At 35.3% G+C, this 21,740-nt stretch overlaps 1 protein-coding gene across 2 annotated transcripts in view; it reads right to left on the minus strand.

Annotated features, from left to right (window-relative positions):
* The window catches only part of dennd4c (DENN/MADD domain containing 4C), a 94,929-nt gene that overhangs the window by 68,327 nt on the left and 4,862 nt on the right, over positions 1 to 21,740 (minus strand). The window lies entirely within an intron of this gene.

Raw genomic sequence — 21,740 nt, forward strand, 5'->3', positions numbered from 1 at the left:
TTTTCACCAAGCTGCTTGGCAATTTCCCGTAGCCCTTTCCAGCCTTGTGGAGGTGTACAATTTTGTCTCTAGTGTCTTTGGACAGCTCTTGGTCTTGGCCATGTTAGTAGTTGGATTCTTACTGATTGTATGGGGTGGACAGGTGTCTTTATGCAGCTAACGACCTCAAACAGGTGCATCTAATTTAGGATAATAAATGGAGTGGAGGTGGACATTTTAAAGGCAGACTAACAGGTCTTTGAGGGTCAGAATTCTAGCTGATAGACAGGTGTTCAAATACTTATTTGCAGCTGTATCATACAAATAAATAGTTAAAAATCATACATTGTGATTTCTGGATTTTTTTTTAGATTATGTCTCTCACAGTGGACATGCACCTCACGATGACAATTTCAGACCCTCCATGATTTCTAAATGGGAGAACTTGCAAAATAGCAGGGTGTTCAAATACTTATTTTCCTCACTGTATATATATATATATATATATATTTATTTTATATAAAATAAATTAATTGGAGATGCTTTTGATTATTAAAAGAAAGAGTATAGAAAATGAAAATGGAAAAAACTTAATTTGGAAATAAAACGGATTTCATAGGGCCCTATAATTATAATATATACAGGTGCATCTCAATAAATTAGAATGTTGTGAAAAAGTTCATTTTTTCTTGTAACTTATTTCAAAAAGTGAAACTTTCATATATTTTAGATTCATTGCATGTAAAGTAAAACATTTCAAAAGTTTTTTTTGTTTTAATTTTGATGATTAGAGCTTACAGCTCATGAAAGTCAAAAATCTGTATTTCAAAATATTAGAATATTTACATTTGAGTTTCAATAAATGACCATCCCTACAGTATAAATTCCGGGTATCTCTTGTTCTTTGAAACCACAATAATGGAGAAGACTGCTGACTTGGCAATGATCCAGAAGACGAACATTGATGCCCTCCACAAAGAGGGTAAGTCACAGAGGGTCAATACTGAAAGGTGTGGCTGTTTACAGAGTGCTGTATCAAAGCATATTAAATGCAAAGTTGACTGGAAGGAAGAATTTGGGTAGGAAAAGGTGCACAAGCTTGAGAATACAGTCAAACAAAGCTGATTCAAACACTTGGGAAAGCTTTGCAAGGAGTGGACTGAAGTTGGAGTCAGTGCATCAAGAGTCACCACGCTCAGAAGTCTTCAGGAAAAGGGCTAACAAGCCACTTCTGAACCAGAGACAACTTCAGAAGCATCTTACCTGGGCTGTAGAGAAAAAGAACTGGACTGTTGCTCAGTGGTCCAAAGTCCTCTTTTCAGATGAAAGTAAATTTTGCATTTCATTTGGAAATCAAGGTCCCAGAGTCTGGAGGAAGAGTGGAGAGGCACAGAATCCACGTTGCTTGAAGTCCAGTGTGAAGTTTCCACAGTCAGTGATGATTTGGCCTGCCATGTCATCTGCTGGTGTTGGTCCACTGTGTTTTCTGATGTCCACAGTCAACGCAGCCATCTACCAGGAAATTTTAGCGCACTTCATGCTTCTTTCTGCTGACAAGCTTTATAGAGATGCTGATTTCATTTTCCAGCAGGATTTGGCACCTGCCCACACTGCCAAAGGTACCAAAAGCTGGTTCAATGACCATGGTGTTACTGTGCTTGATTGGCCGGCAAACTCACCAGACCTGAACCCCATAGAGAATCTATGGGGTATTGTCAAGAGGAAGATGAGAGACACCAGACCCAACAATGCAGATGACCTGAAGGCCACCGTCAAAGAAACCTGGGCTTCCATACCACCTCAGCAGTGCCACAAACTGATCACCTCCATGCCACGCAGAATTGAGGCAGTAATTAAAGCAAAAGGAGCCCCTACCAAGTATTGAGTACATATACAGTAAATGAACATACTTTCCAGAAGGCCAACAATTCACTAAAAATGTTTTTTTTTTTTTTATTGGTCTTATGAAGTATTCTAATTTGTTGAGATAGTGAATTGGTGGGTTTTTGTTAAATGTGAGCCAAAATCATCACAATTAAAAGAACCAAAGACTTAAACTACTTCAGTCTGTGTGCATTGAATTTATTTAATACACAAGTTTCACAATTTGAGTTGAATTACTGAAATAAATGAACTTTTCCACGACATTCTAATTTATTGAGATGCACCTGTATGTATATGTATACATATATAATAGCAATGATGCAATAATAATTAGTTCAAATAAAGTATGCAAAGCAAAAAATCATATGGTTTTATTGATACTGTTAAGTGCTTTGACACAATCTGTATTGTAAAAGCGCTATATAAATAAAGGTGACTTGACTTGACTATTGAACAAAACGTTTAAAATACATAAAGTATTATAAACAATAGAGAGTAGCATCTGCCTGCAAAACCGGAGGCTGCATTTTCAGGAACGCAGTCCTAGGACAGCATTTCTAGGACCCTAGGTTTTTAGTGACAACGCCACCTACCAAGTTAGAGGACCAGCGAAGATGGATGACAGTCAGAGTGTGAGTATCAAATGTGAATACATTTTTATTTGTTTAACATTAAAAACAGTTGTGATGCATTTCATTGGAAAGTTAAAGTAGCCGAAGTGATCGTGATTTACTAAATAGTCTTGAATGCATAGCCATCATATATTAGCCTCTAATGCTGTAAAATGAATTGTTAGCATGATAAGCCTGTGTTGAATTACTGGCAGCACAATAAACTGTAGCACGTTCGTTGTGAAAGCTTATTAATTACTCATTGTTTTTCCATTTTAATTGTTAAAATAATCTTAATGTTTTAACTGTCACATGCTCACAGTCAGCCTGTTTAACGTTACACCACAATACATGTTATGAGTACGTCTCTTCATTTTGACATGGTTTTATAATGTTGGTTGAGACATATGACGTTTTAATAGTCAGACATAACAGAGAGGCCATCATAATAATTGACTGTTAAAATACTACGTGTTAGATTGTGTCATTTTCTGTGTACTGTACTCTATATGAAGAGCTTTCAAGTATAAATAAATTGGTCAAGTATTGGAATTGTTTCTACACAATGTCCAATGTATCCTTTTTTTAAGCGTTAACAGTATTTCTGGTAACCTAGCAGTGATTATGTTCTCCATTTACTATTTCAGTGAAGTGGAAGAACTGAATAGGGTGATAGAGAAACAACTGAGAAAAGAGGGAGAGCATCCAGGTGGTAGGTAGTGCTGCATACATCACAACGTGTGCTTTAAATATTTAAAATCATGTCAATAATATGTTATTTCTATTCAGATTTCTTGCATCTCTCTCTATTATTTTTTTTTTTCTCAGTTCAGATGGGCTTTTTTGACATGAATGTTTCAAAAACCTTTGTTCCCACAACATCAAAATAACATTTTTCAAAATCTTTGAACAGTATGCAATAATAGTATTATGAACATTAATTGGTATGAAGATTGATATAATTATTTTTGGATTGTATATGTGTGTGCGCTCTGTGGTAACTAAGATCTTTTAAATATGAAATTTAAAATTAGATAGTAGAACATGTTCAACTAAATGTTCCTTATTTCATTCACTTCTCTCTCTTTCTCTCTCTTAAGAGTCACTGAAGACGTCGTCCATGAAGTTCTTTCTATGTGGTTCACATCATGAACAAATTTGTTTTTGTGTGTGATCAAGTTCAACTGTTGTAATATATTATTTGATCAAATATACACAATCTTAAATCTACCCCCAGAGTCATCCTTGTGTCTTCCCTCTGTACTTAAAAATGTGGTCGATCTAGTGACTGAAAAGACTATACCATAATTCCTTGTTTATTTTACATGAGTAATTATATTATGCTACTTAGACCCAATGATTACTCAACATTCCTAGGAACCAGGTTTAATTGCAATAAAGAAAATAGTATTTGGGTGTAATAAAACTTAAAAAAAAACTCTAAAATTCTAATGTAGTTAAAACTGGGTGGAAATACTGCCTTAGTGGCACTTTTTTTCAGTCCTCCAAAACTAGGGTCCTGGGACTGCGGTTCTCTGGCTCGGTAGGTGGCGCTGTCACAAAAAAACTAGGGTCCTAGAAGTGCGGTCCTACAACTGCGGTCCTGAAAGTGCGGCCTCCGGTATTGCAGACGGATAATATTGACAATAGAGTTAATGTACATTACGCATAACAAAGGCCTGCAGAGGGCGCCGGTGGCCTATGATGATTATTTTTTACACATTACTGCGATCTAATCCTTGTTTAATATTGACCAAGAACCATTTAATTTAAATGTCCACTTAATCTTTAATATTTGGCCATTTCTTTAGGACAGAAATGCTATAGCCACTGTAATTAAATGAATATGTGGACATCAAAACCTGTAAACTCAGAGTAAGGGTTTGAGCTTTTATTTTGAAATCACGATGTATTCTCCTGTGTTTGTGTAGATTTATAAATGATTTACCTTACAAATCTGATGAAATGGCGCACATTGCGTTCCCAGATGAACATTATAATGAACCGAAACTCACAACAACATGCAGAGATGGAGTTTGAGACGCTCCACACATGTAAATGACGCACGTACTTAACCTACAGGCATATAAATAATTAAAGCGCATATACTGTAGTAGAACTGCATGGCATATAATTATTTTATTAAATCATAGCGTTTGTGAATTCACAATTATGGTTTATCATTTTTAAATGGGTTTACTATATCATGCAGCCTTGGAAAATAGTCTAAAAATGTGTTTTATGGATTCTCGTCTGTGAAATTCCGGTATTTTGCTGGTTAGTTGACGAGAGCAAAATGAAGTCGATGATTTTTAAAAATCGACTAATTGACTAAAACCGACGAATCGCGACAGCTCTAGTCAAATACTTATTTGACTCGTTAAAATGCAAATCAAATTTATAACTTTTTGGAAATGCTTTTTTTTTTGTTATTCTGTCTCTCACTGTTAAAATAAATCTACCATTAAAATTATAGGCTGATCATTTCTTTGTCAGTGGCCAAACCTACAAAATCAGCAGGGGATCAAATAATCTGTAAAAAGAGAGCTCCGTAATAGATTGTAAAAGTCAGAATATTGGGAACAACACAGGTTACAGACTGTGTATAGAGATAAAGAAGATCCAAACCATTCAGGGCATTCGGCGCATGTAGAAATATTACTTGAACCACCTTACTCACGTACTATTCCGAGTCAAACATGGTCCAGAAATAATCTGCTAATTATTTGTATCTGCAGCAGATATCCCGCTGGGATGACTGGGTTTAACCACCGTGGTAAGGAATGTAGAGGTGGCTTCAGGGCTGTCAAAACTCTGCAATTCGCTGTTAAATGAAAGCAGAAGTCTGCAGGGATAGAGCATCCTGGATTTGACACCAGCGCGGTGTAGGTCGGCCCTGACTGACTTAAACTGGTCTCGCCGTTTCTTAAGATCCGCCGAGAAATCTGGAAATATCAAAATCCTGGATTCCTTGTAGTGCATCACTCCGTGCTCGCTTGACAGACGTAGGATTTCCTCGCTGGTTCGGAAGCGAAGGAAGCGAACGATCATGGGTGCGCCAGGTCACGGTTTGGGTGCTAGGGACCGATGTACACGCTCAATCTCCGGTGTCTGAGTTAATTTATCTCCGAAAATTTCCACGAAGAACAAAGCCATGAAGTTAGAGGGCTTGGACGTTTCAACATTCTCTGGGATACCCAGTATACAGAGATTATTTAGCCTGGAACGGTTTTCCAAATCAACCGCCTTGTTCTTTAACTCCTCATTATCCCTTTCCAGGGACTGACATAAGCGCTCTAAAATGTAGAGCCCTTCATCCACACTGTTCATCGAGGTTTCAATGTCTTTCATTTTGGCTTGAAGTGCAGCTGTAGAGGCCCGTATTTCTATGAGAAACTCAAATCTTAGTGAAGCAATTTCCTCAAGAATCGTTGTGGTAAGCATCTTTTTTTACAAGACCTGGAGTCAGACTTGAGGCCTCGGCAGACATGATTGCAGAGTCGTCGACTTCGTCAGGAGCTGGGGAAATGTGTTTAGATTTCGGCATAGTAGTGACAAGGACAAGCTTAAGCTAACATTTGAAGTTCGTTAGTATTTCAGGCGCTGTCATAAGATATATTAAGAATACCTAATGTTCCCATTAACTATTGAAACTAGATTAAATTTACGGAGCTGCTCCCAGGCGCGCCTCACTCCTTCAGTTGCAAACCGGAAGCCCCCCATTTCTAATTTTTTAGCACACCAGGGTGACTAGGAGCATTAAATTGTCCAGCCATGACTTCCTGTTCCACAGGATTATAAATATGAGGAAACAAAGGCCACATTCCCTTAAATCAACAATCACAAAGAGTAAAACCAAAGAATACAGTTCGGATGTGCAGAACATGATTGTTGAGCTTCAGAAAATAGAAAGTGGCTGTAAGAAAAGAGCTAAAGCACTGAAAATCCCCATTTCCACCACCAGGGCAATAATTAAGAGGTTCCAATCAACTAAAGATGTTACAAATCTGCCTGGAAAAGGATGTGTGTCTATATTGTTCTAATGCACACTGAGGAGGAGAGTTTGAGTGGCCAAAGACTCTCCAAGGATCACAGCTGGAGAACTGCAGAGATTAGTTGAGTCTTGGTGTCAGAAAGCCAAAAAAAATAAAAATTCAAACAGCCTCTACGTCACCACATGTTGTTCGGGAGGGTTTCAAGAAAAATTCTCCTTGTTCATTCAAAAAAAATCCAGCATATTCAGTCAGACACGACTGAAACTTCAAATGGCACTGGCTTCTATGGTCTGATGAAACTAGGGATGTTCATTTTAACCGTTTAACCGTTAACCGACCGATAAGAATTTTGACAGATTAATACAATCAGTTAAACGGTTTAAAGTCACTTATTTATTTTTTATTTTTTCAGTAATTTATCAAGATATTTTAAAAGGTTTAATGCATGGTTAAAATAAGCTACGTGTATAAAAAAACAACAACAACTAAAAAACGTTTTTTAGAGAGAGAGAGAGAAAAAAAAGCATAAGTCGCCTATAAGTCGCATTTTATTATTTCATTCAGAAATAGGCCGACGCGAATTACAAATATTATAATAAACACTGTAAACATAGCTATTCTATTTTAGTTCCCCTCAATCCACAACAAATCCTTTCAATTAACAGTAGGCTATTTAGAAAAGAACAAGAATTAAAAATGTAAGAAGCTATAGCGACAAACCAAAACGAATTAAGGCTAAAACGAAACTGAAACCAATGTTGGGTCTCTCCTTCAACATAAAATCAAATGTTTCCGTATTCGCGATGTATTTGAATGCCAAAATATTATTTACCTTTTATGTAGCCTAGGCCTACTTCACTCGCGTTCCAATATCCACGTAAAACAAAATGTTTTGCATAACTTCACGGCGGTACGGTGATAACGCTTAACGGCACAGATTTTACTACATATTTAAACTGAGCAGTGTTTTTTGTTTTCCCATATGTTTGACTGATTGTTTTTTACAATGATAATGAACAGGCTGCATTGTCAATTAGAATGCTAAACTGTGTGCGGCGCTGGAAAATCACTTGATTTTAATTTGCGCATATGGATGCTTAGATAGGTGTCGTATCCCTATAGGTAGATGGGGATCAGCTGAGAGTCACTAACGTGACCTGCAAAATAATTAATTAACCTTTCAGCAACAGAGAAAGACAACAAAGCACGAAAGGCTCAAACGACAAGCTGGGATCAAAAATAATGCCCAGATTTGTAAATTTACTTTGTAACTCCAGAGTAACACAGTCAACAGACAAAGCTAAAGATTAGCATTACGCAATTTATGGGGAGAAGCGAGAAGCATAACTTCAGTTTTGGAACTATTCAAACAGTATTCAGAAAGACAGTCTGAGAGATGGGAAATATTCACATCTTGGCCTGGATTTGAGTGGATGTAAATCTGAGTATCGTCAGTGTAAAAATGGTATTTCTCGAAAAAGTTCGAGAAATCTTAACAATTGACCAAGAGGAAAAATATAGATGCTGAAAATCAAGGGACCAAGTAATGAGCCCTGAGGGACACCAGTACTAACAGGACCGACCTCTGATCTGTGACCGTCCATAAAAACAAAGCGACTACAATCAGTTAAATAGGATCTGAACCAATCCAGAGCAGTCTCTGTAACCCCAAAGACCGTTTCAAAATCATACTCACTTGTTTAAAAACTTGTTTTATACTGAAATTTGGCTGGAGAAGTCAGAGTTCTGCTCATCATTTATGACCTGTGCTGGTAAAATGAGTCAGAATGCGCACAGGGCTAATTTTGAGCTACACACAAAAAGTGAAAAATGTTGATTTTCGTCAAATTTGAGTTTTTCACAAAAATTTGTTAATTAAGCTCTCATCTGATCCCATGCTCTAAATAGTAATTAAACATCTAAAATTATCTTTATCTGTGCGTGATCCTGACAAATATACACAGAATTACAGTATTTACGTATTCAAGCAAACATAATCTTATGTCTTAACTGAACATTTGGGGAACTGTTGGGGAAAACTTAATTGAAGATTAAAACTTGGGGACACTTAATTTCTAGCAATTACTGTCGATTTGATTGCAGACACTATTTAAACTAAACTGAGCTAGACAATGACATCTCTGAATTCAATAATGAAATGCCTTTAACTGAAAATTGAGTGTTTAATCTTATTATACATTACTGACACTCTACCCTCCAATTTGATACTGTTAAGTGCTTTGACACAATCTGTACTGTTAAAAGCGCTATATAATTAAAGATGTGTATCTGATGTGTAACATTATATAAGATTTGTGCATTACAGTAGGTCTTAATATATAGTCCGTCTTTCTCAATGTTAATATACCATTAAAGAGGGAATCACTTGCTGCTCTTGATTTAACTGCTTTTGTATCACACGTAAAATAAAAAGGTGATGCATTATTTGCTTTTTGTTACATTTGTTCTACTGTGTTTTTTCCCCCATCTGTTCTTATTTGTAATAAGAAAGATAAAATAAAAAAGCTATTTTGGGATTATTAATTTAGTAATTATTATTAAGAAAAGAACTGGAGTAAAAGATGTAACGTTGTAAAAGATGTAAAGGTGATTTTGCTTTGGAATCTTCAGAAAACTTAACTCAATTTGAACTCGAAATTTGCTCATTGTGACTCCTTTTTCCAGCACAGGTCACATTTGAACTATAACAGCCAACTACCAATGTACACTGAGGTAAAGGCAAGCAAAAAAATTTTTAATTAGTCATTTTTACACATTTGAAGTCAGGATTTTTCTGTAATTAATTAATTAACTTTTAGTTTGAGTTATATGTAAATATAAACATAAACAAACAAACGTGTGCACTTACTCTGTGTTCTTTTTCAAGTTCTATTAACTAAATGCCATGGAAAACATTACCGGAAAATATTTGAGTAGACTTCAACTGTAATCAAATAGAACATGTAGTATGTAATCCAAATATTTAAGCTCTGAAAACTTTTGATTTTTAAGTTCATCAACTTAAAAAATAAATAAGACAATCAGTTACCTTACTGCGGTTTACAGTGCAAGCAAAAAAATTATATTGTAAACCTATTTACATGGCTTTTTTCTGGCTGGGTTGTTTGCATTGGCAGGTGGAAAATCTGAAGCGTTTTCAGCCTTATTTGTTCCACATTGCCTAATCTTTTCTTCCTTTTCACATGCAGTGCACAGCCAAGCCCCCTTTGTCTCTGAGAAAAACAAAGGTCATATTTCCTAGTAATGACACCAGCCACAACTTGATCCAAGAAATTTTGTACAAATCCAACAGCCTCCAAACAAATGACAGAGGTAAAAAGTAAACTTAATTTCACTATCCAGTACTACCCTCACCATTTCAGGCAGTCATTCTTTTGTTTGTCTAGCTCCACCTCTAAATCTAGCTCCCTCTCAGAAGTCTCACATTTAAATAAGATTTATCAAGTAATGTCAGCAACACCAGTGTTAAAAAGGCATGTACAGAATCTTTTCATTAAAGACAAAACAAATAAAACTTCTATCAACACTGACTCACATGTATGAATGCAAGCAAGAATAAGAGCTGCAGTGAATGGGAAGATTTTTGTGAATAACATCTTAAAATTGAGTTACATTATTTGATAAACTATTCCTCTAATCAAAATATTACATACTATGTACCCTGTTGCAGATCCTTGTAATCATGCCCACAGTAACTCCTCCCAGAACAAAAGGAGTGAGTGCTTTGTGCTTGAGAGATGCTGCTCTGGCTGCAGGACAGAGGCAGAGGGGTGGACAGAAGCCTGGTAGCTTTGTATCATGCACAGCCTTTCACTTGCCTGAGCCAAGAATAGGCCCCAGAATGAAACAGCTCGATTCAGAATGGCTAGGCCTGAGGGGAATGGCACAAAAAAACAAAAACAACGCACAATGAAGCAGCACTACAACCATTAGCAGCAGTAATGAGGATTTGTCATAGACGGAATGTACAAACTTGTCGGAGTAGAAAAAAAAAAAAAAAGACAAGACAACGAGACATTTAGAAAAGTCCTGCAATAAATTAAGTGTCCTATGAGAATTATAAATACAAAGTGAATCAAATATAAAAATCTAAACAACAAAAATATATACATTTACAATATTTGTAACTGCTCATGGTTCAAATGTACGACACCATTTTAGTGCCACGTTGAAAAATGAAATGAAGCATGCTCTGCTGGACAAACTAAGTAATTACACCATTTACAAGCTTGTATCTGCCTTAAATGATAAAAAAAATAAATAAATAATAATAAATAAAAAAAAGTTTATATTGGTGGCATATCAGCAGCAAATACGCATATGCAGATATATCAGCAACAGGCTGATAGCGGCCAATAAAATTTGGCAAAACGATATATCGGTCAGGCTCTACTTCCAGCCGACTGTAGCTTTATCATTGTCGTCAACATCAGACAGAATCTACTAAGATTAATCACATGAAAACATGAAAATCATAATCAAGTTATAAACAGCATTTATATTATATTTTTTGACCACAAGGTTATGATCCAAAACGTAAATTGCCTTATTATAGTGCCACCTAGTGTTAGGTGGATGTGTCTCTGTGCACCTAACAAACCCTCAATTGTCTGTTGACTAGTATAAGTGTAATGATCTCACCCCACTTCAAATGACACAAGGAAAGGCTCATGACCAGCAGGATATGTCTGTCACCTGTCAATGTGCCACTGTTCACACCATTTCTGCTGGCAGAGTAAAAAATCAAAACCCCCAGACACTGACGAGTACAGTAAACAGCAGTAAAGGTTATGGCCTGCAGGGGGAAAAAAATTGCTCCGGAAAAACAACTGTTAACTTAAATTGAGAAAGTGATTAAAAACACTCCCTTTAGAATCACTGGAGATGTCAATCACTGCAGTTCAGTGCCAGTTCTGCTCTCCAAAACTTCCGTTATAATCACTGAAACAGTCTACACGGCATACATATAATACTTAGGACCATGTGATATTTCAGTTTTTCTTTTTTTTTAAATCTGCAAAAATGTCAACAATTCTGTGTTTTTCAGTCAATATGGGGTGCTGTGTGTACATTAATGAGGAAAAAAAATGAATAAATGATTTTAACAAATGGCTGCAATATAACAAAGAGTGAAATATTTAAGGGGGTCTGAATACTTTCCGTACCCACTGTATATACAGGTGCTGGTCATATAATTAGAATATCATCAAAAGTTGATTTATTTCACTAATTCTATTCAAAAAGTGAAACTTGTATATTATATTCATTAATTACACACAGACTGATATATTTCAAATGTTCATTTTTTTTAATTTTGATGATTATAACTGACAATTAAGGAAAATCCCAAATACAGTATCTCAGAAAATTAGAATATTACTTAAGACCAATACAAAGAAAGGATTTTTAGAAATCTTGGCCAACTGAAAAGTATGATCATGAAAAGTATGAGCATGTACAGCACTCAATACTTAGTTGGGGCTCCTTTTGCCTGAATTACTGCAGCAATGCGGCGTGGCATGGAGTCGATCAGTCTGTGGCACTGCTCAGGTGTTATGAGAGCCCAGGTTGCTCTGATAGTGGCCTTCAGCTCTTCTGCATTGTTGGGTCTGGCATATCGCATCTTCCTCTTCACAATACCACATAGATTTTCTATGGGGTTAAGGTCAGGCGAGTTTGCTGGCCAATTAAGAACAGGGATACCATGGTCCTTAAACCAGATACTGGTTGCTTTGGCACTGTGTGCAGGTGCCAAGTCCTGTTGGAAAATGAAATCTGCATCTCCATAAAGTTGGTCAGCAGCAGGAAGCATGAAGTGCTCTAAAACTTCCTGGTATACGGCTGCGTTGACCTTGGACTTCAGAAAACACAGTGAACCAACACCAGCAGATGACATGGCAGCCCAAATCATCACAGACTGTGGAAACTTCACATTGGACTTCAAGCAACATGGATACTGTGCCTCTCCACTCTTCCTCCAGACTCTGGGACCTTGATTTCCAAATGAAATGCAAAATTTACTTTCATCTGAAAAAAGGACTTTGGACCACTGAGCAACAGTCCAGTTCTTTTTCTCCACAACCCAGGTAAGACGCTTCTGACGCTGTCTCTGGTTCAGAAGTGGCTTGGTAGCCCTTTTCCTGAAGACGTCTGAGCGTGGTCACTCTTGATGCACTGACTCCAGCTTCAGTCCACTCCTTGTGAAGCTCTCACAAGTGTTTGAATCAGCTTTGCTTGACTGTATTCTCAAGCTTGCAGTCATCCCTGTTGCTTGTGCACCTTTTCCTACCCAAATTCTTCCTTCCAGTCAACTTTGCATTTAATATGCTTTGATACAGCACTCTGTAAACAGCCACACCTTTCAGTAATGACCCTCTGTGACTTACCCTCTTTGTGGAGGGCGTCAATGTTCGTCTTCTGGATCATTGCCAAGTCAGCAGTCTTCTCCATTAATGTGGTTTCAAAGAACAAGAGATACCCGGAATTTATACTGTAAGGATGGTCATTAATTGAAACTCAAATGTAAATATTCTAAATTTCTGAGATACTGATATATATATATATATATATATATATATATATATATATATATATATATTCATATTCTGGTGAAAGAAATAGGAAATACATAAATCTAAAGCCAAAATATTAAATGTCATGGTTTTATATTTATGGAGTAATCCACTATTTTGAAGCAAGGGGTCAAAATTACAATTTTCACCCCAGATTTGGAGCAAAAGAAAGATGGCAGCATAGTGTTATTTTCACACATAAATTAGTAGCTCTATTGGTAAAATCGGTTGGCTTTAGCCATATTTGTTGTATTACATGCCAATGGTGAAAAAAAATGGGAAAAAAGTTTGCATGCCTGTTTCTATGATGTAACAAAATATCACAGATATCTTAATATCCTTTTATATTTTAGTTCATAATTCTTTCTTTTGGTTTTCTTAAATAAGGCCCTGTATTGTTCAATTCCAGAGATATAGGTATTTCAATGTGGCTCCTGGAAAGCTGTAACATAAACTGTTACATTGTACACATTTTCAGTACTCATAAAAATAAATAAAAATAAAAAATACACTGCATACAGCTGATGCTTTTTTTTCTTTTAAAGAGGAATGTCTGAAGAACAAGCAATGTTGAAACTAGAAATGTATCTTGTTTCTCTCTATCAAAACAACTGCATAGAACATACCTGTCTTTTTCCAAAGTTTGCAGACCTATACCTCCAGAATTTAGACAAAGTAATGACACAACTCTGCAACCACTGCATTCATGCATTCAACATTGGCTACAATGCTCAATGCTCCAAAAACACACACTGTTAAAAAGAACCTTTGATGGAGTAGATGTAAACATAATACTGTAATCCATGCTCAGTTAATTGCAGTAACTTCAATCATAGTTCAAAGTATCTTAATTTGTGTGCGAGTAATTAATGACAGAATTTTTTGGGTGAACTATCCCTTTAAAAAATGTATGAATCCAATGTTTTACTAAAGAGACACTAGTGGTCGACCGATACTGTTTTTTTTGACAGGCGATGCCAATATCTTGGAAAGCAGGGTGGCCGATGGCTGATATAATTTTATTTATTTTAATTAATATTTAAGAAATTTGAAATCATTTGAAAATGGATTAAAAAATAAATGTGTAAAATAAACATACTTACATTTCAGATGACAAAGTATTTTTCACAAATACATAAATATTTCATAAAAATATAATTAAAAAGGAAGTATACACTGTAACCAACAGGGCACCCAGTATTCTGGGAAGATTGTGTGCATTGGGAATCATATTTTTTCTAATAAAGCCAAGGTAACACTCATTTATAGGGCTGTCGTGATATTCGATTTTTAAAAATCCTCGACTTCATTTTGCTCGCGTCGACTAACCAGCAATATACCGTAAGTGGGGCATTTACCGCACGAGAATCCATAAAACACATTACACTGTTTTCCAAGGCTGCATGATATATTAAACCCATTTAAAAATCATAATTAAGCATAATTGTGAATTCACAAACGCTATGATTGAATTAAATAATTATATGCGATGCAGTTCTAATACAGTATATGCGCTTTAATTATTTACATGCGTGTAGGTTAGTACGTACGTCACACAGCGGCTCCGTTCACAGTAGTTCCACAGAAACTGTTATCATTTACATGTGTGGAGCTCCATCTCTGTATGTTGTTGTGAGTTTGAGTTTATTATAAAGTTCATCTGGGAATGCAACATGTGCCATTTCGTCAGATTTGTAAGGTAAATCTTTTATAAACCTACGCAAACACAGGAGAATACATTGCGGTTTCAAAATAAAAGCTCAAACCCTCACTCTGAGTTTACACGTTTTGATGTCCACATATTCATTTAATTACAGTGGCTATAGCATTTCTGTCCTAAAGAAAAATGGCCAAATATTAAAGATTTAGTGGACATTTGAATTAAATGGTGCTCAGTCAATATTAAACAACGAAGGATTAGATCGCACAGTAATGAGTAAAAACAATCGTCAGGCCGTTTGGCGCCCCACCCTGCGGGCCTTTGTTGTAATGCGTAATGTGCATTAACTCTATTGTTTATAATACATTATGTATTTTAAAAGTTTTGTTCAATAAAACCATATGATTTCTTGCTTTTGATACTTTATTTGAACTAATTATTATTACATCATTACTATTATATATGTAGGCCTATTTTAAGTAATTTTAAAGACTATTGTTCACTTACATCTATTTTTATTACCACAAAAAAAATTTATTATAATTATAGGGCCCTATGAAATCCGTTTTATTTCCAAATTCAGTCCAGACCTAAAGCCTATTGAGCATCTGTGGGGCGTCCTCAAATGGAAGGTGGAGGAGCACAAGGTCTCTAACATCCACCAGCTCCGTGATATCATCATGGAGGAGTGGAAGAGGACTCCAGTGGCAACCTGTGAAGCTCTGGTGAACTCCATGCCCAAGAGGGTTAAGGCAGTGCTGGAAAATATTGACACTTTGGGCCCAATTTGGACATTTTCACTTAGGGGTGTACTCACTTTTTTGGCCAGAGGTATGTGTATGTATATATATATATATATATTAGGGGTGGCATGGTACACAGATGTCACGGTTCGGTACGTACCTCGGTTCGGGGGTCACGGTTAGATACGATTTCGGTACAACAGGGCAAAAAAAAAAAAAGTCTACTATGCTCAGTTTCTTTTCATTTATTTTTAACAGACAGTAGTGCAAATTACAATTTTTTCCTTCTAGATGTGAAAATACTAAATATTATTACATGTTGTATATATAAAATCTGTTTTGTTTTCATTGTGAGTGTACACAAATAAAAGCAGACCTTTATACAGTGATTATTAATTAGGCAATAAGTGTTTAAAGTTGATTCTGCTGGTATAAGGAAACAGTTGAAGTGATCGCGCCGGGGAACACCTCAGTTCCAGCATTGCTAACTTGACAGCGCAGTTAGTACCTTATCAGAATAAAATACAGTGAGCCAAACATCAGCGCACCCGCCTCTGTGTCACCGTTGGAACGCGACTGAAGTACAAAGCCTATCATTTACATAAAAAAATAATAGTTCAGCATTCAGATATGTTACATCGCAAATATGGAAATATTACGGAATATTTGGATTTGTGCTGAATGAGAAAGGTAGGATACACGAGCACAAAGCTCCATTTCGCAAACAGTTGAGTGCGCAAGCCTTTAAAGTATACTCCCTCGTCAGTCTATGTGAGAGACGCATGCAGAATCAGCACATGGTCACTGTCTAGGGGGCTTCGTGTTTAAGTGCGCAACTCATGGCATTCGCTGTTCTTCTGCTGGCGGTTATCAAACAGCGTTGCATTACTGCAGGCGCCCCCTTCTGGATTGGGGGTGAATTGCCTGTATTCGCCGAGACGGTTCGGTACGAATACATGTACTGTACCACCCCTAATATATAATTTATTTATTTTCAGAAATAATGCACATTTACATTTTTCTCCTAAAATTCTGGTAAATAATATTTCTGGTAAATACTGCTTTAAAAAGTGTTTTTTGATTATAATTGTATTATTAGTAGACTAGAACACGTGGATATGTTGTCATTCATTATGAAATAAATGTTTTTCTCAAATACACGTTGGACACAATTATTGGCACCCCTAGAAATTCTTATGAGTAAAATATCTCTGAAGTATATTCCCATTCATATTCACAATTTTGAGCACTCCAGGGTGATTATGAACATGAAATTATCCAGCCATGGCTTCCTGTTTTACAGAAATATAAATAGGAGGGAAAACAAAGCCCAAATTCCATTAGTCATCCATCACAATGAGAAAAACCAAAGAATATATTTCTGATCTGATGTGAAGCAAAAGATATTTGAGCTTCACAAATTAGTGAAGTGACTTTAAGAAAAGAGCTAGAGCAGTGAAAAATCCCATTTCCACCATCAGGGCAATAATTAAGAATTTCCAATCCACATAAAATGTTACGAAACTGCCTGGAAGAGGACGTGTGTCTATATCGTCCTAATGCACGGTGAGAAGGAGAGTTTGAGTGGCTAAAGACTCTCCAAGGACCATAGCTGGAGAATTGCAGAAAAAAGTTGAGTCTCGGGTCAGAAAACCTTAAAATAAAATTGTCAGCACCTACATCACCATATGTTGTTTGGGAGGTTTTTCAAGAAAAATTCTCCTAGCTCATCCAAAAACAAACTCCAGCATATTCAGTTATCAGACACGACTGGAACTTCAAATGGGACTGGCTGGTCAGATGAAACTAAAAAATTAGCTTTTTAGCAGCAAACACTCAAGATGGGTTTGGTGAACACAGGGATAAAAAGTACCCCATGTGTACAATGAAATATACTGCTGTATTTTTGATGTTGTGGGCCTGGACATCTTGTTTAGACAAATGGCATCATGGATTCTATCAAATACCAACAGATCATAGATTTAAAAAATCAATAAATGACTGACTCTGTTAGAAATCTTATAATGGGACATGTTTGGATCTTCCAACCGTACAATGAGTGGGGTGAACTGAAGAGAAGCAGCACCAACATGGAGCTGGGAATCTAAAGGGTCTGGAGTGATTCTGGATGAAGGAATGGTTTCTGATCTCTTGTCAGGTGTTTTCTAACCTCTAACCTGTTCGCCAGCTATTAAAGAAGAAATAAGAGGTATCATTAATAATAATAATAATAGAAAAAGAAAACAGTATGTTGGCTTTCTTAATCCAACATAAATGTAAAAAGAAAAAAAAGAAAAAAAGAGAGAGAAAGCCAGCATAATAAGCTTAAATAGTAGATCAGTATGTTGGGCTGTCAAACCAACCTAATTACTAGACCTAATACATTTCATATGCTTTGCCTTTATGCTTCTTATACATTACTACTGTATCTGAAGATTTAACATTATGTGTGATATATTTCACATACAGTAATATTTAACTTGTAAAGTGCTTCCATGAATTTCATTTGTTTAAAAAAATAAATAAATAAATAAATTATATATATATATATATATATATATATATATAACTATATAACTCTATATATATATAACTATATAAATATATATATATATATATATATATATAACTATATAACTCTATATATATATAACTATATAAATATATATATAACTATATATATAACACTATATATAACTATATATATAACACTATATATAACTATATATAACACTATATATAACTATATATAACACTATATAACTATATATATATATAACTATATATAACACTATATATAACTATATATAACTATATATATAACTATATATATATATATATATATATAACTATATATATATATATATAACTATATATATATATATATATAACTATATATAAATAACTATATATATATATATATATATATATATATATATATATATATATAACTATATATAAATAACTATATATATATATATATATATATATATATATATATATATATATATATATATATATAACACTATATAACTAATATATATATATATATATATATATAGTTATATTTAAAATAATAAGGTAAAAATATGGATCCAAGTAAAATCATGTTAGATCTTTTTCTATATTTAATGTAATATTGAAAGCAAAATAATTTATATAACAAATAAAAAAAAAAAAGTAAATAAAAAAAAAAAATGAAGAAAATAGATTTGTGTTTGATCTTATTATAGTGCTGAAAGATGAGGCCTGCAACTTTTTTGCCAAAATATTCTGATATTTAGCATTATCCTTCTATCTTGACTACCGCCCCAGTTTGATCTGAAGAGCCCTACAGCATGATTCTTGCACAACCTAGCTTCTTCATGGATATGGTGTTTTTTGGGCGATGAGCAGTCTTGTTTTTGTGCCAAAAGTTCAGTTTGGTTTTATAAGACCATAAAACATTTTGCCACCTAGTTTTAGCAAAATTTAGGCATGCTTAGACATTTTTTTCCATGAATAATGGTTTCCATCTGGCCACCCTATCCCATAGCCCAGACATATGAAGAATACAGGATATAGTTGTCACACACAACAAGTGGCTAGACATTCTTTAAAATGTCATGAAATTTGAAAGATTTGAAAAGAAGATTGGGGGACATCAAGAAATGGGTGTGGAAATCTGTGGAAAATGTGGGAGTGTAGAGGGTGCAAAGTGGAAGACAACCAATAAAACACAGACCTACAACACACTCGCACAGAGTAATGATTTTTAACATGAAACTACAGAAACTACAGAGAAACTACAGTTCCTTTTGCTATATTTTAAAAAAATATAACTACAACCCCTCTCATACCTGCTTCATGTTGTTACCTAAAGCTGTAATACTACATCATTCATAATACAGTGCTGTGATTGGAAGTAGAGAGTGAATAATGCAGAGACGCATATACTCTCCAGCCACAGCAGCCAATTATCACTCCGAATGGATGCGTTTACCTCAAATTTTGTGACGTTTCTTCAACTTTGCTTTTCAAACCAGGAGGAGGAAATGGCTCAGAAAACGTAAAAAAAATAAAATAAACAAAAAAATAAATAAATCCCTGTAATATTAAACATAAGGAGTACTAACACTGTTTTCAGTGATGTGTAACCTGTATATCTCTAACATCTAAAAAAATGTGTTTTAGGATTTCATGACATTTTAATGCTATGGTAAGTCTCTTGCCAGCCTCCCTGATAAGATTTACTTTACTAGTATATTTTTGACAGATTTCCTGTATTCTTTTGGAATATCATTGTGGTGCATTTTTTTCTACTTGTGGCATGGAATACCATGATACAATTTTAATGTTTTGGAAATGCTTTTGTACCTTTCTTCTGACTGGTAGATCTGAATAGACATAATACATAAAGCATCAACATCACTTAAACTTTTCAATGCGAAGGCCTGCACACTGTGACTATGTTGCTTCAAGCCACATCATTTTGTGCATGAATGCGCATAAACAAAGTGTCCTTTGGAGCCGTTCATATTATAATACATTTTGCATAATGAAAGATTATTCATAATCTATCTTGTTCTGTCCTATCACATGTTGTTGCCTCATTTACAACCTGCACTATAAATTAGGGACGCAAAAATACCGTTGCTCCAGAAACGTATCTGCCCGATACCGATCCAATCCGATACAGCGCAGGTTTTTTTTTTTTTTTTAAATCTATGTAGAATTTCTATTCTTCTGTGTGTTGACCTGATCGTCACTCTTTTGTGTGTTTTAAACAATCTACTACATACATAGGCGTAAATCCCGGTGGGGACGGGGGGGACAGGACCCCCCCAGCCGAGGCTTGTCCCCCCTAAAAATATTATTACAAGCGACTCTGTGTATTGAAAATAATATAATGGACATATACTTAAAATAATTGTGTGAGTAGTAAAACAAAATAAACGCAAAAAAAAACGTTTTAAATTCAGAAATGTTTTGATTCCCCCCTCCCTTTCCTCACAGTGGTTTGGTCCACTGCCTGCTTTCCTTCTTTACCGATACACACACACGAGTCCGGTGAGAGAGAGCAAGTTCCTCAAATAACAGTTATGTGTAAGTAATTTAGGCTGTCAAGGCTATTTTATTCTCTTTAAACATCGGGTGAAATGATTCTTTCTCTTTAATACAGATGATGCTGGATCATTAATAAATTAGTCATGATAAAATAATTATGACATCCGATGTAGTTTCTATGAGTGATTATAAGGTTAACAAGCTTAATACGTAGCTTGTCACCCACTACAACTAACACGGCGATAAGCCTGTGTGTGAACTGATATTAGGCTAATATTGTAGACCTACATGTTGGGTTTCGTTCAATATGATGTTAAGTGGCAGATCAGTGGGTTTAATGCGGTTGAATTAATGCGAAAGAGATGTACTCGGTTTCAGACGAAACCTAAAATACTATGGATGACGCAAAATAATAATTATAATATGACCATGTAGTGAACCATGAACTCATATTTAAACACGGTTTCCATGCTATGTGCACACGCTGTGCACACATATCTATCCTTACAAGTACAAATTTGGCTATATTATTTGTGTCCCCTTCAAAAATTGCTCTTGAGAAATTTTACGTTTATTGTCCCCCCCTACTGTCAGATGAAATTTACGCCCGACTACATATAGATAACGTAATTTTAATGAAAAATAAAAAAAATATATAATCATAATCTATGACAAAAATACTATTATAAACTAGGTTAGTGGATAATTTAGAAGCAAAAAGATACTCCAGAAAAATCATGGGTGCACAGTAATTTTATAAAACCTAGTGAAACATTTTTATTTTATTTAATTTTATTTATTTTATATAAGTGTAGGACTAAATCTGGTAAAATGGTACACATTGATCTTTGTATCACAGTATTGAAGGCAGCAACATATGATAGATAGGACAGAACAAGAAAGACTATTAATAATCTTTCATTGCGCAAAAATACGAAAGGCTCCAATAAAGATCGGCACAAAGCGCTTATGCACATCCTGAGCGCAGAATGATGCGCTTGAAGCAGCACAGAGTCGCAGCGCAGAGTCACAGCGCGCAGGCTGCGCGACCTCCTAGTCTGCACAGAAAAGTTCAAAGTACAAAGGGAAGAGATATTGATGCGTAGTGTATTAAATCTGTGTGTTAGTTTAAGCCTTTTATTTTAACAGTTTTAAACCTCAGTTACTGTGCGCTCTTGAAGAGAGTTTGACTGTAACCGAACGTGACACGCAGTTTGAATGCTGAATGG

This window comes from Onychostoma macrolepis, chromosome 07 (assembly GCF_012432095.1).
Source record: "Onychostoma macrolepis isolate SWU-2019 chromosome 07, ASM1243209v1, whole genome shotgun sequence".
Lineage (NCBI taxonomy): Eukaryota > Metazoa > Chordata > Actinopteri > Cypriniformes > Cyprinidae > Onychostoma > Onychostoma macrolepis.